A 26156-nucleotide genomic window follows, 5' to 3' on the forward strand; every position below is an offset into this window, starting at 1 on the left:
GTCATTGTATGTTCCTTCACTTCCTTATGGCCAAGTGCCACAAACTTTATAACTGTCTAAAGTAACCAGGCACACCGCACAGATGACACTACCCGCTCCTGGTCTACCTCTATCTGTCACAAACTCAGCTTAGAGACTATCAGCTGACAGCGTAAACTTGATGGGTCGGACGCTATGTGCCATATCACGGATATCCGGATATTGATAAACTCCCATATGATAATTCATTGTTGCGGCCAATGATCACCACTATATAACGCATCTGGTTAGAAATGTCACTGATACCCTTTAACAGCAGATCATGTAATAATGATCTACACATAACTCAGTGATGACATATTGCAGGATGTAATGCCTTATTGCGACATCTCCAAAGAAGTTGATGTATTATTGTTTGTAGCACTGTTTCTATAAACGTACTATAATACTGTGCACCCGTCCACATCCACAATGTGGATGGAGACGTGCGTACCTGGTGGACCCCCCACGCGGGTGTCCCCCCAAAAAGTTTCTACTACAGTTTAGTTGGGTCAGGGATATGGCTTTGGCAAAGTTGGGATGCTGAAGTGGGTGGGGGGAGGGAGGGAAATTGGGGGACTGTTACTCGTAGACCACTGCACCTAAGACGCATTGCAAACTCCGGAACACATGACATAAGCGAGACTGTTGATTGCCCAGATTTTGAAAATACGCTAAGTCACAAAGCACCTCTAACACGGTACATCAAGTTGATACGCCATAGATATATCACTTACTAATGTTGTAAAATCTACACAGCTGAACTTAATCACCTGGAACGTACGGGGCCTGAACAACCCCAAAAACATTTGTCAAATGTTTGCTTCTCTTGATAGACTCTAGGTAGATATAGCATTCCTCCAGGAGACGCATCTTGCACCTCATACACCAACGACACTAGGCACTAGATGGGCTGAAACGGTATGCAATTCAAACTACTCCTCCTACTCATGGGGTGTTATCATCCTTATACGCAAATGAGTCCACTTCAAGGTTACAAGTGTCCTGAAAGATGTAGAGGGTAGATATATAATTGTGGTTGGCATTATACGTAATCAGATCATAGCGTTGATCAACACTTATGGCCCAAATATTGATGATCCTGGGTTCTACACTAAAGTATGGCAAGTCGTCTCTGAATTGCACATCACAAATCTATTATGGGGTGGCGATTTCAATATTGTATTGCGGGATGGGCTAGACCGCTCACCAAATACCACAGAACCACACAAACAAGCTTGCGCCGCCTTACGCGACGCCATGCTAGATTTACATCTCAACGATATATGGAGGATGCGATATCCGGATCACACATAAGCCACGCACATAACTGCAGCACACAATAGCTGGTCAATAATTGACTACTGGCTGGGGACGGGAGAGGTCTCCTTATGGACCACCTCCATTAGGCACTTGCCCGGTACACTGATATCATTGCAAATGCCACATTACGCTCCCCCACCCTTTACCTGGAGATTCAATGCCAAGGCACTCCTAGACTCAGTGTATAAAGACACCATCCACACGGCCATAGTGGAGTACTTCGAACAAAACGCCCCAACGACTGAAGACCCAGGACTCTTGTGGGAAGCTTTTAAAGCGACAATAAGAGGTAAATGCATTAGCACCACTGCAGGAATTCTTAAAGATATTAGGCAGTAATTACATATACGGGAAACTAAGCTACGTGACTTGGAGCAGAGATATGCACGCACACAAGAACCCACCTTACTGGGAGACATAAAAACGGTTCTGCTGGAACACGAGACATACGCCACTGATGAACTTAACTACGTCTCGAAACGTACGGTGGCGCAGGCTTACGGGGAGGGTGGCAGACCAGGGAAGGCACTGGCGCACAAAATCTGCACCGGACATACCCCGCAATACATTCACACGATAAGGGACCCTGCAGGCACTCTTAAACATGACATAAAGGGAATACTAGACGAATTTGAAACCACATATGGTCAACTGTTCAACTCGCGCCCTACTGCCTCGGCGGAGGACATAATGACTTACATGGCAGACGTAGAAATTGCATGGCTCTCAGATACACACAGGACATATTTGTCACGTTCCGTCACAGTCGAAGAAATCACTGACATTATTAAAACTCTACCTAACGGCAAAGCGCCGGGACCGGATGGATTCACTAGTGAATTCTATAAAGCATTCGCGGACTTACTGGCCCCACACCTGTTGAGAATGTACGGCGACGCCCATGGAAAACAAACTCTCCCACCATCCCTGCAAGAAGCAATGTTGATAGCGCTGTTGAAGCCGGGTAAGGACCAAGAAAGCTGTGACTCATATAGGCCCTTATCACTTATTAATGTCGACACTAAGATCATCGCGAGTTTAATTGCTTCACAACTCTAACCACTAATGCCTTTACTGGTTAGGCCCGATCAGTCTGGCTTCATACCAGAACAATCTACAACGCATAACACGCGAACACTCTTTGCACTGTCTCACTATTTGATACCCAAAACTAGAGCTGCAACGGTCCTGCTGGATGCAGACAAGGCCTTTGATACAATTGAATGGCCATATTTAAATGCAGTCTTACAGCGTATGGGCTTCCCGACTATATTCTTACAGTGGGTATTGATGCTCTATACTGACCTATCCACCCGCATAAAAATAAACAACTACGTGTCAGACCCAATCACAATAGGTAGAGGGACCAGGCAGGGATGCCCTCTGTCCCCATTGCTATTCGCGTTGGTGCTGGAACCCTTAGCCTGCAAGATCAGGCAACATCATCACTACTCGGCACTCCAATTCCCAACACGACCCCTACATATATCCCTATACACAGATGACATGGTGCTTTAAGTTAGAGACCCAGCACAAAACCTCAATCCCCTGTTGCGCGAATACAAAAAATTTGGCCAACATTCAGGTCTACAAATTAACTGGTCCAAGTTACAGGTCATCTCGCTGACAGATAGCACTGCTCCCTTTGCTATGGATTACCCACTAGAGTGGCAGGAGGAGCCCACGCGTTATCTGGGCATCTGGTTTCACAGAGATCCAGAAATAGTTATCCGTACAAATTATGGTAGGGCCATTACCGCCTTGGAGGAGAAAATTAACCGCTGGAATAGGTTGCCATTATCGCTAGCGGATAGAACTGCCATAGTGAAAATGGTTCTTTTACCCAAACTCCTTTATTTATTCAACAACATCCCCATCAAGCCACCAGCGAAAGTATTCCACAACATAAACAAATTGGTGCTTAATCTCATCTGGGCGGGCAAACAGGCCAGGTTAGACTTGCAGACGTTAACTTTACCATATGCACAAGGAGGTTTTAAAGTACCGGATTTCTTTCTCTACTACCTTTGTGTACTCCACTACTGGTATCATGAAATACCCTTCATGTCACATGTTGCTGTTGAAACAGGGGACGCGCCCCCCATACCCCTATCAGCCATACTACCACATAAACGACCTCCATTGCACGCTCGTGATATAAACACCATCGACGCCACTAATAAAGCCTGGTACCTGATGGGAAAAAAAGCGGGCAAATTACCGTTATATGCACCCGCCCTACCATTACCACATCATCCGGCGCTCTCAGTCACCCAAGAAAAGGTGGGCATGGATCTACTACAACAGGCGGGGATAGATAAAATGGGCGATCTGTATACTGAGGGAAAATTTAGGCCACTGGAGAGTCTGGAATACATTAGCAATCCAACACTACTATTCAACTTCACATACTACCGTTTACAAAGGGCAATAAAAGAACTATACCCTACATATCCTATAGAACCCCAACAAATGTCCTCTCTGCAGTTCATATTAACGGCACCTACAGCGAACCACATTGTCTCTAACCTATACACTAGATTGCAGGAGGATATTGCGGGAAACACCGAGAAAATTAGGAATACATGGAATGATGCCCTGACCACACCGCTATCTGAGGAAGAATGGTCCACAACATGTATGCTGACCAATATGTTAACGCCAAACGGCAATTTGAGGATAATTCACTACAAATACTTACACCAAATGTATTAAACACCACAACGGCTCTATAGATATGGTTTATGTGCAGATTCGAGATGTAAAAGATGTAAAATGGAAGATTTTGGTTTTATTCATCTGGCATGGAATTGCCCGAAGGTTGCGAACTACTGGGTTCAGGTGACGGGGGCCTTAAGTGTTATGTTGGATGTAGCCATTGAATGCACGATACGTACCTGTCTGCTGGGCATAGTCCCTCATATTCGGGCAAGGAAACGCAAATTCTGTGTTATAGCACTATTATTGGCAAAGCGTAGAATCTCGCTCAACTGGAATGGTACGGGATGCCCAACACTGAAGCAATGGATAGAAGATCTAACTTATTACAAAGATACCCTAGCGACATATGAGGAGGAACTCCCAGCCAGATCACGTCCCAAAGACTATTGGTTGTATCTAATTGACTACCTAAAATCGCAACCATTAGACCAATGCGAGTGAGCTTTGATGTAATGTGCACAATACTGCTAGGGGCTACAATGTACTTGCAAAGTGATGGGAGGGCGAATGCTGTGGTGTAGTGGTTGATGTCCTTTTTTCCTTTCTGTTTGCCTCATGTTTGTATGTTTTCATATTTGAAAATGGCAATAAAAACAAAAAAAACAAAAAAAGTATCTATGGGCTAGGGAACAATTTTATCAAGCCAGCTTTGATTTTTTGTGTTGCTAGTCAATCAATCAGCATTTGTAAAGCACAACTCTGTGACCCCCTAGGGGTATCTGGGCACTGTGCCCCCACCAAAGAGCCTGGTCTTGAGTCTCTTTCTGAAATCTGCCAGCGAGGGGGCTGTATGGAGCTGGAAGGGGAGGTTGTTCCAGGTCTTGGCTACAAAGTAGAAGCAGTGTTCGCCGCTTTAGGTGCAGTGGATGCGGGGTGGGGGGTGCAAGGGTGGTGAACAGGAGCGTTCTCCACTGCAGGTGCAGACGATATGGGGGGTGTGCGAGAGCGGGTGTGGAGGAGTGGATGTGTCTAGCCGGTTTGTGTAAGTTCAGTCGATGGTTGAGGTAGGCAGGACTTAGGTCATGGGGGCCATCTTTTCTGGTTGGGAAGCCAGTGGAGGTTCCTCAGGCGGGGGGCGATGTGGGTTCATTTGGGGAGGTCCAGGAGGAGTCTAGCTGCAGCATTATGTATGGTCTGGATGGAGATGCCGGTGTTAAGGGCGTTGCTGTAGTCAAGGCAACTGGTGAGGGTGTCCTGACGTATGCTATTTCAGAGTCTGTTCATAAGGGTGTTGTGAGAGATTGTGTTGAATGCCGCTGAGAGGTCGAGGAGGATCAAGGCTGTTATTTCTCCGTGGTCAAGGAGTGTTCTGAAGTCGTCTGTGGCAGCAATCAGTGTGGTCTCAGTGCTGTGGTTGGCATGAAATCCTGATTGAGAGGCCAGTAGGTGATTTTGTTCCAGGAATTCGGTGAGCTGTTGGTTGATTACTTTCTATGAGAACTTTGGACAGATAGAGGAGCAGGGAGATCGGGCAATATTTTTTAGGTCATTGGGGTTAGCAGAGGCTTCCTTTAGGAGGGGTCTGACGTCTGCGTGTTTCCATCTGTCCGGGAAGGTTGCTATAGAGATGTTGCGGATGCCAGTGAGTTGTGTACTGATTCCGTTTGTTGCAAGGTTGAAGAGGTGGTGAGGACAGGGGTCGGTGGGTGCCTTGGAGTGGAGGAAGACATGATGGATGAGGTGGTCAGGGCAGAGATCTGTGACCTGGTGGTGATGGTTTGGCTGGTATTCGCTGGTTGGTTGAGGTGGTCGGGGTTAATGGTGGTGCGTTGGATGTTGAAATGGTTGTAGATGTTGGTGACATTGCTGTGGAAGTGGTCTGACAGGGTGTCAGAGAGTTCTTGGGAAGGGTAGATGTTGTTCTCTGTGGCTGTCGCGTTGGTGAATTCTTTGACTATATTGAAAAGTTCCTGTGTGTGATTTGCAGTGGAGTCAATGCAGGTGGTGATGGCTAACCCTGGGCGAAGCACTACGCTAAGCTCGCGGAGTTTGCGAAGTTTTCGCAACTTCGCACTACGCGAGCTGCACGTAGCACAGTGCGAACATGCGTAGTGCAGCGTAGCGGTCATTTTTTGCTTGTTCGCGGTCCTGAACGTCATGTTCGCGACCGCGAGCAAGCAAAATGACATCCCGGCGAGATTCTCAACGGGAGGAGGTCAGGTTTCTCATTGTGAGTGGTTGCGCATGCTCGCGACCGCTCTCAATGAGAAACTACCTGTTCGCGTTGAGAAAGCTGCCGCTCGAGTAATAATCTACTCGAGCAGCAGAAAACTACAGCTCACACTGTGCAAGATGCCGTTTTCAATGCTTGCACAGTGCCGGATGCTTGTCCGCACTGTGCAATCATTGAAAACGTATCTTGCACAGTGCGAACATGCTACTACGCAGCTCGCGTAGTGCTACGTGAAGTTCGCGTAGTGCGAAGTGCACTTCACGTAGCTTCGCTTAGCGCTACTTCGCGAACTACGCCCACCCTTAGTGATGGCAGCTTTCTTGGCTTCCTTGATGTCCTGGTGATAGTTGCTGAGGGCTACTTGTGAGCTGCTTTGTGGGAGGGGTTCTTGGTGCACCATCATTTCTCCAGTTAGTGGCAGTTGCGCTTAGTGGTCCTGGATTATGGGGTGTACCTGCTGCCATGTTTGGGGAGCTGTTAGAAATGGGATCCCTGGTTGGCTAAGGCTTGCGCCAAATCCTGACAGAGACCACCACTCTAGTCAGGGCAAGGGAGTTACAAGCCAAAGATAACCCCTTCTCATCCCCTTGGTAGCTTGGCACGAGCAGTCAGACTTATCCTGGAGGCTATGTGTAAAGCATTTGCGCACGCACACAGCAACAACATCCCAGGCACACTACAAAAGGAACTCCACACAAGGTTATATCAAAAATAGCCTTTGTTTTTTCATAACACATTAGAATAGTAATCACACAATATACACTGTGCCAACTGGAACAGGGCAACATTTAAAAGGTATTATATACACATGACAGGGCCACATGGACCACTGTTAGAACCATCACAAAGCGAACTTAGTAAAAGTAAAACAGATCATAAACGTACAACCAGTAAACACTGGTAATCACTGTACTAAGTATCAGCCTGTAACGTAAACTACATTATGCACTGGATCACATCAGGCGCGAATTGCATTCTGCGCCAACCTCACCAGCATAAACACATTATGCAATCATCTCACAATTGTAAATTGATACTTGTATAGTGCACTACTCACCCGTAAGGGTCTCAAGGCGCTTGTACGAATACCTCTGTGGAACCCATCCTGGCTTTCCCTGTGAGGTGTCCACTCCTGGGCACCCCCAAGGTGGAGGCCAGGCGCCCTTAGCATTGTGGGGGCCGTTGTGGAGATTAAGCAAGCTATTGCCCAGAGTTGCAGAGTGGGACTCCATGATTGGAATAGGCACCGAGGCGAGAATTATCAGGTCCGTGGAATTTTGAGCCCAAGACCCGCCGAGGCGGGGAATTGAACTCTGGTCCCGGGCTAGACCTCTGCATCAGGGTCTGCCGCTCTAACCATTGAGCCACACTTCTCCTCAGGGTCTGCCGCTCTAACCATTCTAAACGCATTAGACCCTAACCTCCTAAGCATAACTCACATTGGGGGCATAAATCACACAATGAAACATGATCTCACTAGCATAAACCATGATATGCAAAACAACCTCATAATCATAAAAACACATTTAGAGGTATCAAACAGGGTGCGTAATCATACTACACACATTACATTTCCTAGAACCACAATCACATTAGGGCCTGGTGCCCTATAATCATAACAGTCCCCCTGGCCGACTGGCCATCTGAAAAGGGGCTCAAATGCCCTATGTCCCAAGAGTCAGGGCGCGCTGCCAATGCAGCAGGAGTCAGGGGTGCGCAATTGCGCAGACCTAAACGTTGCAGCTGGCACTAAGTGCTGCGCAGCTGGGAATGGATGGGGGCGAAGGAGTGTGTCTCACTCCGAACTTCAACATGTCCCCTAAAGCAAAGAAAGACTTAAACTGTGCAGATACCCACTACTTGCTGGGCAGCTGGGAATAGTAAAATGAGGCTGGGCTCTCAATGGCCCTTTGAATCAATATTGGAAATGTGGCAGCTGCCCGCGCTGGTGCGGCACAGCTGATAAAATGGAACAGGGGCCCTGGCACATCTGTGCCTTCGGGCATCACTGGGGCTTTTAAATTACCTTTGCCCCCATAGCATTGGAGCCACCTAGGCTCTAAGAATATCTATTCCAAACGTTGGAGCCCTTTAGGCTCTGAACCAACTATGCCCATGTTGGGGAGGCCCACTGCCAGGTGGGGCCGCCCAAGAAACCCAAACACGGTGCCTTCAGTGGCACCCCACCACATATCTCGCTACCCTCCACTCACTGGTCTAGTCAGGAGAGGATCTCCGGCTTCTGGTGAAGGCCTGCGGTCTCCGTTTCGCCTGGTCCCACGCCTGGGGCCGGGAATTTTTGTTGGCGGCGGGGGCAGGCTTGCTCCAACCGCCTTTCTTCACCCGGGCCCCCTCCTGGGACTCCTCTCAGCTTTGGCTGCTACCGCAGGGCTCTCCCTTGAGCATCGGAGCCTCGCGTCACTACCTTGCGCCTGCCTCTTGTGGCTTGGCTGCAAGCCCCGTCCACATTAAGGGGGGGCCTGCCTGATTTTCGGGCATCACCTTCTTCGGCAGCCATGAGGGGTGGGCTCCCTCCTAAGTTTGAAAAATCACATAAAGCGTGGTGGGCACCCGCTACGGTTCAAATAAGCGGGGTGGGCACTGCATGGTAAATAAAGAAATAAGGGGGGTGGGCACCTGTGATTGCAGGCAAAACGTGGGGGAATCCCTACGCCGGAGATTCCCTCCTGCACAGGCAGCTTTACACGGCGGAGCCCTCATGCTCCTTGTTCCTGGGGGCCATGCAATTAAAGCGCTCTTCCGTAGGACAATTACAGCGCTTTGCTGTAATGGAAATAAAGTGCTCCCAGGGCGCTAGGACAGCAAACAAAAAGTTCCTGTAGAAAGAAGAAACAAGCAAAAGGGTTCCAAGAAGTCCTTTAGGCACTGGGGGGAAATGCAGGGCCCAGGGGCCAGCACACAGGGCCCTCCAGAAGGGAGGCAGCCCCCATGGCCGTCCCTCCTGTGCCCCACCAGCAGCAAGCCCTCCTCTGTCAGGAACAGAACAGGAACTGAACAATTTTATGGGGACACAGCCCCTATATTTATATTAGCAACTCCCTTTGTGTCACAGCACAGGGTTTAGGGATACCAGTTAGAACTGGTGTGGGGGAGCTTTGGAGCACTTTATTTGTTGTCAGGTGGGGGCTCAGTGATTAGACGCACCACAGGGGGAAGAGCCGTCATTGTGGAGGGAAGGCACAGTCCTATTCAGGTCCCAGGTGCAACTCCTCCCTCCCATCTACATGCAGATCTCCCTATTCACCACTGGGCAGACTCATCCTGGCTCCTGGAGCCACCCACATCATCCAGTACCTGTCAATCACAAGCCAGACATGCAATCCACATCAGGCAGGCAGACACACAGTACACAGAAATGTCTACTTCTAAAAGTGGCATTTCTCCACCAGTCACCATAAATCTGTGCACACCATTAAGCAGCATTTATTCTCACAAGTTCACACATACTAAACTCGCCCCTGCACTCCTCTCATATCAGGAATTACCATGGACACACATATCATCCATGCATTCCTATGGGAGGGCAGGCTAATCTCACCACACGCACTCAGAGAGCGCACACACTTTACACTGGGCCACAGTACTAAAGTGCGTAGAGGCCAAAAATCACTACCACTATGTCAGAATTTAAGGCAAAAAGTTTAGATGTGAACCTACCAAAAGGGCCAAGTCCAACAGGAGCTGGTTGGTTTTAGTAGGTTTCAGCAGGGCAACTCTGTTGGCGCAGTTAGTGATCCAGGTGGCGAAATTCGTGACAGCCTGGATGCAGTCTGTTGAGGACTTTGGTTGGGAGGTGTTGAGGGTCTGTGGTCACTGAATCTCAGTGACCCTGCTCAAACTCCATTGGGAGGAGATCTGTTGCCTGGTGATAGAGTGCTGGGCGCTGGTCATGGTTAAGTGCACAATGATTTGGTCAGTCCGGGTGAGTTCTGTGGTGCAGCTGAATTTAATTCTGTTGCTGGAGGTAAAGTTCAGTGACCAGTTGGGTGAGGCTGATGTTGTTCAGGTTCTCCTGGAGGGCGAGGGAGTTGGCGTTGTTAATGTGGAAGTTGAGATTGCCCCAGTAGGATGTAGTGGTCTGAGTCAATTTCTAGTGGGGTGATGAGGTTGTGGAAGGCATTGCACATTGTTGCTCTGAGTCCCAGCTCTCTGTAGGCGCATTTGTTTGTAGTAGGAAGTTAAGGTGTTCTATGAGAGGTGTGGGGTCGTTGTTGGTGATGGTGTATCGGATGGCTTCCCTGAAGATTATGGCAATTCCTCCACCTTGTATGTTGCTGCGGTCACGGTGTATCATCTGGATGTATGACGTTTCAATGCATGCTTTTACAACGCATGCCATTACGACGCAGGTTTTACAACGCAAGTCGTTACAACGACTTGCGTTGGGGGGCGCTGGATAGTGAATAGTTTAATTTACTATCCCAACTCCAGTCCCCGTGGATAGTAGGGAAGGTGTTGGATAGTAATTAAACTATTCCCTATCCTAGAGCGCCCCCCCCAGCGCAATGCGTTGTAATAACTTGCGTTGTAAAAGTTGCGTCGTAATGGTAGTGCGTTGTAAAAGTTGCGTTGTAAAGGATGTTCCCCGTATCATCTTGTACCTTTTGAAAGTGGCGGTGGTCATGTTGGGATCAAGAAGAGGCTGAGCCACATTTCAGTGATGGTGGCAAGGTCTGTGGAGAGGGTGGTAAAGGTGTCCCAGATTTCCGTGGCATGTTTGCAGAGTGAGCGGGTGTTGAGCAGGATGCAGGGGTGGTCTTGTGGGCAGAAGTGGTGGGCAGAAGTGGTGCTAGATCTTCCGTAGGTTGTGTCGCAGGAGAAGTGGCAGTGTCAGCAGGTGAATGGTTCTTTGGTGGATGGTGGGGAGGAGGAGACACAGCTGTTTTGACACCCAGGGTCCATGTTCAGGAGTTCCTTGGTGATGAACTGTTGGGTAGCGGGAGGGCCAGCGGCCTGGGTGCTGGCCGTTGTACAACCAGAGGTGTGCTGGTGGTGGGCCCACTGCACACATGAGCTATGTGGTCATGCTGCAGCCTCCATTGGTGGTCCTGGTGGTGGGGTTGTAGTGCAGGTTAGCCACAAACAGTTTTGCCTGTAAGGGACAGACATGAGCGTTGAAGTCCCAAATAATATGTATGAAGGTGCTCTCTATACGACACACTCTCCGACGCCTTCTCTTAAACTTCAATTGCGACACTGCTGTTTTGGTTAAAGACATTGTTATAGCAATTAAATATCACATCTAAAGTTCCCCTTGCTGTTGATATCCCAATAATTGAAAAATATAGAGAGGTGAAATGATTATTATGCCACTCCCCCATGCAGCCAGAAGGAAATGAAAATGTACATCCCACTTTAGCCCACCCTGGTCTACAGGGTTCTGCTGGGATGTGTTAAATAGCATACCCGTTATCAGATCGGCATATGTTGCCTTCAGGATTTCTGGTGCCGCGGGCAAGACATTTATTGGGGCCTCCTGTTTGTAATACCTTTGAATTTTATTACATATTTTCAACTATTTGCAGCCTGTGTGATGCTGAGCATACTTTCAAAAACTTTCAAAATTGTGGTTCACACAAAAACAATTGCAATATGTCTTTTCAGAGGCCCCAAAAGAGTGAGTGAGTCAGAGGTAGAGATCTATAAGCATAGAGGCAGAGGTATAGAAATAGACAGACATGTACTAGAGGGATAATGTACTTTCCCTGGGTGTCCCTTGGAAGGTGGGGACCCAAGGCAAGTGCCACCTTGCCCACACCTTAAAACATCTCTTGTTATGGCCCAATTCTCCTGGAGAAGACATAGGATAGAGAATTCCTTGGTAAATGCAACCCAGACTGGATTAAATAGTTTTGTTTTAAGACCGGACACATTCCAAAATAGGATCTTTAACCTGATTCACTGGGAAATTAAGTCTGGTATTATCCACCAGTTTAAAAAACCCTCTGGCCCTCTCATTTAAACTTATGGAGTGCCTTTACACTCTACTGCCTATCTCTTTTACCTCTTGTAGAGAGGCCCCTACATCACAAGCTAACCTACATGAACCTATATCAAATAAGGGCCTTCTCCCATCCATCATTTCAACCTTCGTAGCAGTCATGGACACCCTTAGGAAGGGTGCTGATAAAAACCTCTCTCAGGCCCTTATCCTATTAGATCTCTCTGCGGCATTCGACACGGTCGATCACACCATCTTGATCGACCGTGTCCACAATGCCGGCATACAGGGAGTGGCCCTTGACTGGCTCAAATCATTTCTTAATCAGCGATCACAATCTGTTCACCTGTCCACGTTCTCTGCACCCTACACATCCCTCACCTGTGGTGTCCCACAGGGCTCTGCACTTTCCCCCCTCCTTTTTAATTTGTATCTTCAACCCCTTCTAGTTTCCCTCCGTAAATCCCCGGTCACCATTTTCAATTACGCGGACGACCTCCAATTAATTTTTCCCATTGATTCCCTTCCTTCCTCCCGCCTTAACTTTCAGTCCATCATGCTGACCATCGCAGAATGGATGTATCACAGCCAACTAAAGCTGAATCCCACTAAAACTGAGCTCGTTCTGGTGGGGGGCCCTACTCACCCATGGAATTCCACCTTCTGGCCAACAACTCTGGGGACGGCACCTACTCCTGTGAGTACAGTGAAGAGTCTGGGGGTGATCATCTCGGAAGATCTTTCAATGAGACCGCAAATTAACTCTGTCACCTCAGCCTGTTTTTCCCACCTCAGGCGAATTCGCAAAATCAGTAGGTTTCTCACCAGAGAAGCCCTGACTCAAGTCATCATTGCGCTTATCACCTGCAGGCTCGACTATGCCAACATGCTGTATGCGGGGATTCCGGCTTGCCATCTCCACCGACTGCAGCTGGTGCAGAATCAGGCTGCTCGCCTGATCTTCCGCCAGCCTAAACATCAGCATGTCACTCCCCTTCTCCGTAGTTTGCATTGGCTTCCTGTCTCCAAACGCTGCACCTTCAAGCTGGCATGTTCAGTCTTCAAGGCCCTTTTGGACACAGCCCCCGCGTTCATTTCCTCGGTCTTGACTCGCCATATTCCCTCTAGAGCTCTCCGCTCAGCATCTCTCAACCTCCTTGTGGTCCCCAGATTCAAACGGAAAAAGCATGGTGGTTTGAGCTTCTCGGTTCTGGCCCCCTCTACGTGGAACTCCTTGCCACCCTCACTTCGCCTATGCCCCCACTATGACAGTTTCCGCAGACTACTTAAATCCCTGCTCTTCCAATCTGCTTACCAATAACTCCCTCGCCCTGGGTCACTGTATTTGTCAATGAGCGCCATGAAACCGCTGGTGAAAGTGCGCTATATAAGTAATTTTAACGTAACGTAACGTAACATAACGTTCACTATCAGAGTCATTTTACATTTGCCAAACCACTCAAAACTCTTGCTAGCATTTCGTGAGGTAAATCAATTTCTTGTTTCAAGACTGTTCAAGACTGTTTCAAGACTGAATATAGATGAGTGTATATGCCGCAGCATTACCAACAGGATCATTGTTTCTTTCCAATAATAGTGGCTTATAGAAGAAAATAATCTGTGTATCTAAATCCATGATGCCACTAAGACTAGACAAGAGAAATTCAATGAATCATTGCAACCTGAAATTCTAAACCAAACAATCCACCAGACATGATTCCCTCCTCTCCCGATCCATGAAACTCTCCGGGCCATAATGATACTGGTGAACAAGCAGTTATGAACACTGATACTTCGCCCTATCCAATCCACTGCTTTATTCTTGAGTTGTGACCTGTTTTTATCTTGAGTATGCCACACAGATGGAACATTTATTACCAAAGCCTTCCCTCTTATTATACTTGCTTTTAATGGTCTGTTCACTTGGTGGGCAAGCATTGCCTTTATTTGAACACAAAGCTAACTTAGGGTCCTATTTACATCTTGGCAGACATGTCAGGACCATAGAAAACCGACGCTCCGTCCGTCTGCCGCCGGAACTGTTTGCCTGCCTGATTATATGTTGATGGTATGATGGACGATACTAAGTCGAAGTACCAGCATTTCCGTTGCATGCGGATTCCTCAGTTGATAGAGTAAGAGCTGAAAAGCATCTGATGGAGGCATTTAATCCACAACTCCTCCCCTCCCAATCATGCAGTCGGCTTCAGGTGGCAAAACCATTGCGGTTAAATGTCCACACCGCCCAGACCTGGTAAATTCAAACACTTAAAAGGGCTAAACTCACTTAACTTACATGCAACTTTTTGCCATGAATTTCCTGTTCCAAGGTATCGCTAAGCTGCTGCTCGCTATGGATGATGACCCACTATGTAGTCTCCGAAATAGGAGGCATGTGTAATAACAGTTTCTTTTTCATTTCTTGTTTCCATTTAACTTACCTGTTCCAGTACATATCTACGGTGTGCTCAGCATGGGCCCGTGTGATCCAGACTCCAATAAAAAAAAAAAAACTCACAGACCCATACATTCACTGGCACACCTACCTGCATGGCTACCACACAGCTGCTCACACACCCATTCACATACAGCCACTCACACACCCTCTCACAGACCCACAAAACCACTACCATACTCACTCATAGACCCACACAGTCAATCTCACATCCACTCACTTAGCTAACTGCACACCCACACAATCACTCACACATCCACTCACACACCAATAGAGCCACTCACATACCCACAAAACCACTGCCACACCCAGGCACAGACCCACACAGCCACTCACAAACACGTGCATATGACCACTGCCACATCACACACAGACCCGCAGTAACTTTCACACACACTCACACACCCATTTCAACACCAACACAACCACTCAGACACCCATAGAGCCACACATACCCACTCACAGACCAACACAGCCACTCACATGCTCATACACCCACTCACAGACCAACACAGCCACTCACATGCTCATACACCCACTCACAGACCAACACAGCCACTCACATGCTCATACAGCCACTCACATGCTCATACAGCCACTCACATGCTCATACAGCCACTCAAAACCCACTCACAGACCCACAAAACCACTACCACACCCATTCATAGACCCACACAGATACTCACACACCCATTTGCACACCCACACAACCAATTACACACCCACTCCCACATCCATACAGTCACTCATACACACACACACACAGACCCACAAACCCATTACCCCACCCACTCACCGACCCTCACAGCCACTCGCACAGCCACTTACACACCCACTCACACATCCATTCACACAAAATCAAAGGTTACATGCACTTTATAGTTAGGAAAAAGCATCAAAATACCATATCAATTCCCTGAAGAAAACAAAGGCTACATGGACATTAGTTTGATTCTCATTTTACACACTCAAAGCCATAGAAATTCATCATTTATTGTTATCTCAAGTAACTATAACTCGTGCCATAAGGTAATTCTAACTCAAACCCCCACCATGCACAGTTTTCTTATCAATAATTTTCACAGCAAGCTTATTGACCTCCAACTGCCTAGGGTATCAGACCACCAGCTCGGTGTGGCAGGTGACCTCCCATGGCCTCCCCTAGAGTCCCGCAACATATGCTCAGTGTGGCAGCTCAGGCACATCCCTCTGATAACATTAGGCCACTTCTCCATGGGCAAAGAAGCATGGGATCCGGGCTCCACACAGTCACCAGGCCAAAAGAGCCCGCCCGGAAGTCACAGCTCCCAGCAGAGGGGCTGGCAGTCTCAGCCCCAGGCAATGGACATGTTCCCAGTTTCTCCCAGAAGCAGGCCGGGTGCCAAGTATGGGGCTGACAGTCTCTGTCCTCAGATGCTAGGCACTGCTCAAGCTCCACTCTCCTGAGGCAGCAACTACAGTGTAGCCAGACAACTTATCACAAACACCCAAGTGCAACGCGCATCGTCTCACTCACCGGGTGTGCAGTCTATGTGCCAGAGCAAGGCGCGCTGACGTCATTGCATTGAAAATTAAACTGAGACTTACTTTCAGTTTGAATGTTTCGGTGATCTTGGGGCTATCTCTTGACAGAGGTATTGATGGAAAGGGAAGAATCTCCCCTTTCCAATGTTACCCTTCCCTAGCGGATTCCTGCTTGGGGATTGCCACAGGAGAGAAATCCCCAGGCAGGGATCCACCCACTAACCACCAGTGAGGAGGGAGAGGACCCTTGGGCTAGGGCCTCTGCTCTCCCCATAAAATGTTCCATGTCTAGTCTTTCTGCACCCCCTGGGAGGCATATGAGGGCAGTAGCCCCCAATATGCCCCCGGAGGAGTAGAAAGCACCCTAGATGCAAGGGATTATTTTTTTATTGGCCAGGGGTGGGGGTTGCCCAGAACGGGCATCCCAATGCCCCCACTCTACCCCCAAAGAAGGCAAACGAGTTTCTGCCACCCAGGAGGCAGATGGGGCAATAGCCTCATATCTGCCCCCGGGGGTGGTGGTATAGGAAGAAAGGGGTCCCAGACACAGCACAACAAATTCCACAATTCGAAGTAAAGTACATGGGAATATTTCACAAAAGGTCAAGTCAAGGTGCAAAGTGTTTTAATTTTCACAGCACCAGTGCTAAACATTCATTAGCTCATTACTCACAGCATGAATATACACATATTAAACATAATTACAATAAGCCCGGAAAGGGGGGAGAGAGGGAGAGGGAAGTGCAAGGGGGAAGAATTTAACATTTCTTGCTAGTTAGACATCACTATTTCAAAAAACATATTTACAAATACATGTGACCATGTTTGGAAATTCACAAGAGAGAATATACACAGATCCCCAAGCGTGGGGTCTACAACAGCGTGTGAGAAAACAACATCATACTTTGTTTTGTTAGTGTCTTTTTTATACAGAATCTCCAATATGGCTGTGTACATTAAACCATTCCGTGGGAGTTCAAAACAGTAGAGAAGTCTACGTTTCGACCCTAGATTGTAGGACAGTGTATCCTTACTAGGCGGGTCTTCGTCAGGACGTGAGGGAAGGGGAGGAGTGTAGGGCTGTTCCTAAAGGTGAAAATAGAAAAGACTTTAAAAAAAGGTCTCCGAAGGGAGTCCCTATAAGATACATCAAAAGCAACGAAATTAAAGACAAAAACGTTTCTCAGAGAGTTTGTGATTGACAAGGAGGTATGAAAGGCGTGTTACCTGCTAAGCAGTCAAATAAATTCCTGTTAACACATAGTTCTGGCCAAAGCCGGGCGAAGTGGTGGATCGTTAAAAAACCAGCGGTATCTGGGGGCCAAATAATGAGGAAAGGGGACCATCATTGATTGAGCTAGTCACCCAAGGTTATCAGAAAACATTCCAAATATTAGAAAAGCACTTGAAAAACACTAGGCCGGTAGTCCTACCTCCAAAGCGTTGCTGGGTAGGATCAAGGTGCGTGTATCATTAAAATGAAGTATGGTCCATACCAATCATAGTTCAGCCTTCGATCTGTGAGGTATGGGGGAGCCCAATTAGTATACACGTCTCAAGAAAAAAGCTTCCAGTTGCCTGTGGCACAGGCGTCTAAGCACAAATGGCAATTAAGACACTCAATTAATAACTCACCCGCGATGACCTGGTAAAGCTGAAAAGCGAATCAGCGTCTGTGGTGTTCAGGGTCCGATATTACAATGCAAAGTCTAGGGGCCAAACACAAATGGGATTGGCATTCAGTAATTATGCGCCAGATTATAAATGATAGTACATCAAAATATATTGCCCTTAAATCGTACCTCTGAAATAGAGGGAACCTTATAGTAAATAGTCAATTGAGGTCGAAGGATTTTCTTAAAGGGCGGCGGTGTGCTCGAGTCGAGATTCCACCATTGGATCTGTGGAATTAAAATAAGCGGACTTAGTGAAAGCGTTTCACTAACACGGGGATTTTTAAAGTGCTGCACAAAACGGGACATACAGATGCCGCAACTAGACTCACCCGAAGTGTTTGTCTCCATGCGCGCGTGCATGCATCGGCGTCTCATCTCAGTCAGGGAGAATCAGGAAGTGCTGCCTAGGATACGGGGATCATTTTGTAACCTCGCATGCGGCGAGACTGGTGTTACCGAGGTAACCCAGGACGCCAGTCACCGACAAGGCCAGCGTCAACGGAGTTAGAGGGAACCACAGGGCTTTCGTGGTAGATGTAACCAGAATGAAGTTAGCACCCTTTCAAGGGTTATAAATTATAACGCCCCAGTGCTACATTTCGTGGGAAATGATGATAAACTAACATTAAATTGAAGGTTAAATAAAATATAGCAAATGAAAAAATGTAAATAATTAATTAGGCTAGCTGAGCGGACCTGCCCTTAACATGGTAGTCTAAGCACAGCATTTTGGGCTCTCAAAACGGTGAACAACCACAATATTCACACAGATACTGGACATTGATGAACTCATCTTGTAGAAACCGTTGACAAAACAGATATTTACAAGCGTGTATCATTTTAGACATAGTACTGTGCGGACCTACCTAACAGGGTTGTCAAAAACAAAGGTACTCCATACAGTGAAGCAGAAATTATTATTGACACACTAGTCGATACAGAAAACACACATCAAAACGCAGTTATCCACCACATGGGTCATGGCCGACACACTCACCAGAGTAATGCGTGAACCTACCACATGGTGGTTAAGACGCAAGATTTACAGAGTAGCCATTTGAGAGAAACGGAGATATTGATAATGGGGGAAATCCTTTTTACCACCTGTAGTTCTTCCTGCGGGTGGATCGTTCCCCGTGTTCCTCCTGGGGAAAGCTCACTTGTTTCGTACCCCTCCCTCTCACGGAGTCCCACTCCTGACCAGCATTGGATTGGCCCCTGCTGTTGCCTCTGTTCCAGTTGTTTGATCTGCCACGTGGGGGTCTCCATCCGGCCTGACCTAAAAAAGGTTGGGGTTGGTATGTAGGTCCGTAGGGGTCTTGATAGCCGTATGTACCACTTGGGCCAGCCCGTTCAGAATCTTCTCCCGAGCTATACGACGAATCAGAGAAAGTAGTGTAATTGCGTCTACCTCTGAAGGAACCGCGGCCGCGGTTAGTAAATCTTCCCTGGCTATCTTGCCTGTAATATTCGTCCTGGAGGTAGGGATATGTTCTTTTTTTATCATACAATTTCACATCACGTGCCAATTTCTCAAGTTTCCTCTTTATCGTATTAGTTTCAAAGTCTTGTAGAGTGGCCACAAGTTTAGTCAAAGCTTCCTTTGAATTTGTGAGGGTAGCGTCTCCACTTATTTCGGCCTTGAGGTCCGATATCTGCTTTGTTAAGATGGCAATTTGCTCATTAGCAGTTTCAATTCCTAAGACCATCCAATGTCGCGAACAATTGTTCGCGACAAAACTGAAGCCTTCACGGAATTTGGGCACGTCTATGAAAATTGCTGGTTCTACCTTAACCTGTAGACCTACAGGGATAATGTTCGATTGCAAACACTGGGCCAGAAAATGACCATGGAGTTTGGTTCTAACCAACTTCTTTTCCAGACGTTCCAGATTGTTTATTTTGTCATTAAGAGAGAAGTCCAAGACAGGTGTGGTAGGTGACAGAAAATTATTAGCAGGGTCTAGGAGAAGTTGTTTAACGTAATCATCAGTATAGGAAAGGACCTCCTTGTCAACCATAGTGGTTGAGTAAACTAACAAAAATTACAAAAATTATAAGAAGAATCACACAGGAAGAAACCTCGCAGACCAGCGTCTGCACGAAGTATTTAGTAAATATTGGGGTTGAACCCATATAGTCAATGGGACCGGGGGTGGTGGGCAGAAAGCTCACTAGGCACCAGGGATTTTATTTTCCCAAAGTTGGGTATGGGGGCTGCCCAGAATGGGCATGCTAACGTCCCCATCCAGCCAAAAGAATGCCACAGTCTTTCTGATCCTCCAGGATTTGATTTTTGATTTGATTTAGTGATTTATAGAGCGCTCGAATGCCCGAGGGCGTCTTGGCGCAGATAGGGACAGTAGCCCCCAATGTGCCCTCCGGGGAGGGGCAGCTAGGCCACTAGGCACCAGGTATTTTTTTATACGTAGGGTTGGGGCCGCCCAGATTGGGCATACCAATGCCCCATCCCCAAAACATTGCCACAATCTTTCTGCCCCCCCCCCCCCCGGGAAGCAGTTGTGGGCTAAGGCCTCTTATTTACCCCTCAGAGGGGGCAGAAATCCCACTAGGCACCAGGGATATATTTGTTAAAAATTCAGGAGTGGAGGCTGCCCTGAATGGGTATGTCAATGCGCCCAACCACCCAAAAAAGATGCCACAGTCTTTATGCACCTGCAGGAGGCAGATTGGGGCAGTATCCCCTGAGCTGCCATCCGGGGGGCGGGGGGCAGAGAGCCTTGAAGGGGCCAGCGATTATGTTCTCTTTTTCATATGTAGGGGTGGGAGCTGCCTAGAATGGGCATCCCAATGTCCCCCCCAAAAAAAAATAGCCACAGTCTTTCTGCCCCGTTGGGAGCATATCTGGGCAATAGCCCCTGATCCCCCCGTCACCAGGGCGGCAGGAAGACCACTAGGCACTTAATTTTTTTTCAGAATGTGTCTACCTGTGGATATTGGGTCTTAGCGCAGCTGGCACCAAAGGAAACCTAGCAAACCTATACGTTTTTGAAAACTAGACACTCAGGGGAAACTAGGATGTTGTAACTTGTGATGCTCTCACTAGGTTCTGTTACCCAGAAGCCCTTCCAAACCTCAAACTTTGTAAAAAAAAAACAAATTTTCCTCACATTTCTGTGATGGAAAGTTCTGTAATCTGCACATATCCACGAAGATCTACCCACGCATCATTCTCCAAGTCTCCTGATGAAAATGGTTCCTCACTTGTTTGGGCAGACCTACTACCTGCGACAGTACATGGCCCCAAAACGCAACGTGAACACACCACATTTTTATAGTGAAAACATACCCTTTTTTTGCAAAGTTCCTAGCTGTAGATTTGGAACCCTACCTCTACTGGCACCTATGGAAACTTACAAAACCTATACAGTTTTGAAAACTAGACACTTAGGGGAATCCAGGATGGGGTGACTTGTGTGGCTCTCACCAGGTTTTGTTACCCAGAATCCCTTGCAAACCTGAAACTTTGTAAAAAAAAACAATTTTCCCCACATTTCTGTGATGGAAAGTTCTGAATCTGCGTGGGTCCACAAACTTCCACCCGGCCGGCATTCCCCAAAGTCTTCCAATAAAAATTATACCTCACTTGTGTGGGTAGGCCTGGTGCCCACAAGAGAAAATATCCCAAAACGCAACGTGGACACACCACATTTTTACAGTAAAACAGAGCCTTTCTTGGCAAAGTGCCTAGCTGTAGATTTGTAACCCTATATCTGCCGGCACCTAGGGATACCCAGCAAACCTATATATTTTTGAAAACTAGACACCCAGGGAAATCCAGGATCGGGTGACTTGTGTGGCTCTCACCGGGTTCTGTTACCCAGACTCCCTTTCAAACCTCAAACTTTGTAAAAAAAAAAAAAGAACACACATTTTCCTCACATTTCTGTGATGGAAAGTTCTGGAATCTGCATTGATCCACTAAATCCCAAGCTTGTAGGCCTTTAAACAGCTAGTTGTTATCACATTGTGTTTCAGGACATAGGTATTTCGTTACATGTAATCTCATGGAATACGTTAGTAAGAAAAGGGTTCTGGTGTTTGTCACCCATCCTGAAAAAAAAACCTTGGGGTCTTCACTGTGCTGATTCTTGAAAGACCCTGTTGAGATCTGTTGTATATTGTTTTGCAAACAGTATTTTTCTACATATTTGTAATGTTAAATCCTTATACATGGTGGTTGCTAGTTTATGTGCACTTGAATAGACCAATTTTGGCTAAAGCCTAAAGCCAATGGTAAATGGTAAAGGCTTCACTGGTTTATCAGGAAAAAGCATGCCTAATTTCATAGGTTTGATTTGTTTAATATGAAACATTATGACTAAGCTAATAGGACTCACCTATTATTGTGAAAAGCAAGCACTGAAGACAATACACTTTTAAGGATGAACAGATATTTTTGTTACATGGAATTTCATGGAAAACAGTAGTAGGCAAGGGTGTTGGTGTGCTGATCCATCAGAGCAAACTGTGGGGATAGAAGATATGCGCTATAATAATCCTTGTTAGGCTGTCTTACTGAAGATAGTATTTTACCTTGGCAACTGTCATTTTGCATAAATTCAGGCCTTTATGACTGTAAGCATGAGTGTTGCCTTGTGGAACACTTACGCTCAGTACTGTGGACTAGCGTTGGTTATGATGCTGCTCATTTCAGCAGCAGGGCACTGCATTCCCTGTGGCCACTTCCCTAAAACCAGAAGACCATTTTGGAATGCTCTCCACCATAGTGCATGATTGTTTTACCATCACAAGATGGCAACGTGTCGGTTCTAAATGTAGCGGCGATGCTTTAACTTTGAAACAATGCTAGACTATTAATAATACCTTTGCAAGACCGACACATGCCTCTATGTTTTGTTGTCTTACTTTAAGCATGTGAACATGTTCAGACACAAGCATGTTTTCCTTATTCCCACTTGTGTTCTTTTAATTTATTTTGCATATGTTGTTGAGTTTTTTGTGTGTTTTAATGATTTTGTGTGGGAGGGTGAATGCAAGAATGAGACAGTGTATTGATGAATGGATACATGAGTGCAAAGATAAGTGACAAAGTGCACGAAAGGATGCTTATTTCGTGCCTAAACCCATCAATGACTAAAAAGGTACTTTCAATCATGAGAAAGGCCTATTGTTATTGCCAATGCTTGTTTTTTTGGTAGGTAAATAAGCGTTAGATCAGACATATCATTTTAAATTTAAATGCCAGCATCCTTCAGCTAATGGGCTAACATTAAAACTCCTTGGATAAATAAACCAGCACACTAGAGCAGCGTGTCTGACATTGAGCAATGGATGAGCAGTGTGCAGGCCGCCTCTTCACGAGCCCACCCTCGGCCTGGTGGAGCTTCTGCAACCCCTCTGGGATGCTCTCAACCTAAGCAGGTGGAGCATGTGAGGCGGGTGCTGTCCCACGAAGACCCCCAGTGGACACAGTACCTTCCAAAAGACCCCTTTTCACGATAGACATCCTAGTCCCGTGAAATCCTGCCTGTCAACAGCCCATTCAATCCTGGATTTGTATTTCCAAGGTTTCGCATTAGGTTTGTGACTCCTCTCCGTGCTCTGCTGGTTGCTGAAAACACTAGAATGACACTGATATTGGCTGCGCCGACACATAAGCAAAGTAATTCCTAGAATAGCCCTTATGTGCACTCTGCAGTGATTACAAGAGACAGACCCGGCCTGCTCGTGACAGCTCCCTCTGTCCTCCAGCCTTTCCTCTTGATTGACTTTGGCGGGAGCCTGCGCGCTGCTCCTGGTGGCCTTGCTAACTCTATTGAGCAGACAGGTGGGGTAGCAGGTCATTGCACGGTTTAAATTGGTTAAATACGAAAATGCTACACAGATTTTGTTGGACTGAAGAAAGGCAGACCAAGAATTGCTTCTCCCCTGTACAGAAGTTAACACTCCTGCATGCAAGTGTCTGACTCCAGCTGTACCTTTCTCCCACTTAAAAGAACTCCCACTTTAACCCAAATTGCTAACTTAAATCATGCGTTTCTCCCTAAATCTTACTCTTATCACTTCACAAATATTTGCATGTGTGTTATAAAAACACATTTTCATTCACCCCTGCTGCATTAGGAACACGAATGGAGAGGCTTGCTACAAGTGACTTACATATGACTCCAGATCAAAAGAAAACAACTTGACGAGCCCTAAAATTTTTCATAACTTATCATTGTTTAGGATTGATAATCTAGTGTACAATGGAAGGAAACTTGGGGGCATATTTACAAGCCCCTATCGCCACCACAACATCGCTTTCAGTGATGTTAAGCATTAAGCAGAACAAATAAAAGTTACAAGACAACATTTAAAGATTGTTTCTGTGAAGGAAGGGAGACCTTCCTGCACATAAAAAATATTCCCCTCGATGCAGACACCCTTGCACCATGGTGCAAGGCTGCCTGCGTTGGCGCTAGGCAGCTAGGATGCTCAGTTTAGTGCCAGCGCAGGGAGAAACGCAGGGCTGCACCATATTGTTGTAAATATGGTGCATCCCTGCGTTTCTGAAGTGGCCGAGTGCAACGTTAAGCCAATGAGACTAAATCCCCACTTCGTCACTTTATTGGAAATATGCCCCTTGAACTCATAGAATAATAGAATAATAGAAAATAGAAGGGTATATTTACCAGCTCCTATCACCACCACAACATCACTTTTAGTGATGTTGTGGTGGCGATAGGGGCTTTGCCTTATTTATAAGGCAGTGTTAAGCCACATCGGGCCCGATTCACAGAACTAACTTAAGACAAAATCCTAAACTTACTACCATTTTGGTATTCACAGAAGGCACTTACTCATCTGTGAATACCAAAATGAGTAAGTGCCTTCTGTGAATATCAAAATGAGTAAATGGTAGTAAGTTTAGGATTTTGTCTTAAGTTAGTTCTGTGAATCGGGGCCTTTGTATTTTACAGGCACCACAGAAAAAACGTCAAAACAACAATTGAGTAATGAGCAGGAAAGCTGTGATATTCTATTGTATTTATGTTAACTGTACTAGAGTTAAGCAATGATGCTCACTTGTCATGGTTACGGGTGACATCACTGATGTATTGGTTCCAACCTACTCTGTTGCCAAGGTTCAAGAATGTTAGCTTTTGATTTTATGCAGAGCAGTTACTGAGGTTGGATGTGGTATTGGATGGGTTCATCTTTACCTACAATAAACTTGGATTTTATCTCCATCATCAAACCTGCTTTTTTTCTCCATAATTTTGAGGATCTTACATTGGCGTAGTCGGCAGCTGGTAAAGGAAGGAACCCAACAGCCTCATTACCTGAAGGAATTTTCTTCTTCCAGGTACTGTTCTTTACAAGATTTAGAGGATTCTCTCTAATCTACTTCCATCCTACTACTTTGAGTGGCATTTTATTTTTGAGAAACGAATTCGCTGCACACTCAACTTTATTTTTAGGTTGGGAGTTTTATCAGTGCAGGTTCTATGCTCACTGATTTATTTACTTCACCTTTTCATTCATAATATAATATTCATCCTGGCATTATGTGTAAAGTTCTGTCTGCGTTGTGTATTACCACTTCTGCATAGAGATCTCACATCTGCGATTTGCCTCTTGGAGAGATTTGCTTTGTGGTGAGTTTTAGTTTTGTTTTTCCTTTGTGAGCTTCATTTCTAAATGCCCGCCAACATTTGCCTGCTTTAAACTTCACTTCAATGTTTATTTAATCGTGAGGATCGTGGATGTGTGCTTTGGATGTCTCTAACTTGGCTCGGTGCTTGAAGTGACAGTTTAAAAAAATAATAAGAAGAAGAATGAAGAAAGTCTGACGTTTCACCTTCGTGCATTTTCAACATCATTTTGTCATTTTACAGAGTCTTCACAAGTTTTTATGGTCATTGACAAAGTCTTCAAGCGTTAGTTTAAACGTTGCTTCGAAGTTTGTTATTACTTCAAGAAACTTACAGTTGCAGGCAGCATTGTCATCGCGTGTCCCTCAGCACCTTCTGTCATCGTTCTGTTCGATTCCTCTAGGTTCAGCTTTGCTTTGTTGTGAACTGTGTCAGGAGCTGTAGTTCACGACGTCATCATGTCAGGATTGACGCGTGGCAGCCATTTTCACTGGATCGGTAGACTTTCATCAGCCCCAATGAATCGGACTCGGACATTGGACTCTGCAGCATTTTATGGGCAGTTTCGGCATATCGCAACCTTCAAGTACTATTTTCTTCAAGTTTCCAGTATTCTTTTCTTTTGTTCTCACGTTTTGGATAAAGGAAGGTACTTTAAAGTTTTATGATCCTACATTGCCAT

At 46.4% G+C, this 26156-nt stretch overlaps 1 long non-coding RNA gene across 2 annotated transcripts in view; it reads right to left on the minus strand.

Moving 5' to 3' along the window:
* Positions 1–25874, minus strand: part of LOC144752031 (uncharacterized) — a 265702-nt gene extending 239828 nt beyond the window's left edge. For both annotated transcript variants that reach the window (XR_013594007.1, XR_013594008.1), the window contains exon 1: positions 25809–25874. This is a non-coding gene — a long non-coding RNA (uncharacterized LOC144752031). The remainder of the gene's footprint in view (positions 1–25808) is intronic.
* Positions 25875–26156: the final 282 nt, after the last annotated feature.

This window comes from Lissotriton helveticus, chromosome 4_2 (assembly GCF_964261635.1).
Source record: "Lissotriton helveticus chromosome 4_2, aLisHel1.1, whole genome shotgun sequence".
Lineage (NCBI taxonomy): Eukaryota > Metazoa > Chordata > Amphibia > Caudata > Salamandridae > Lissotriton > Lissotriton helveticus.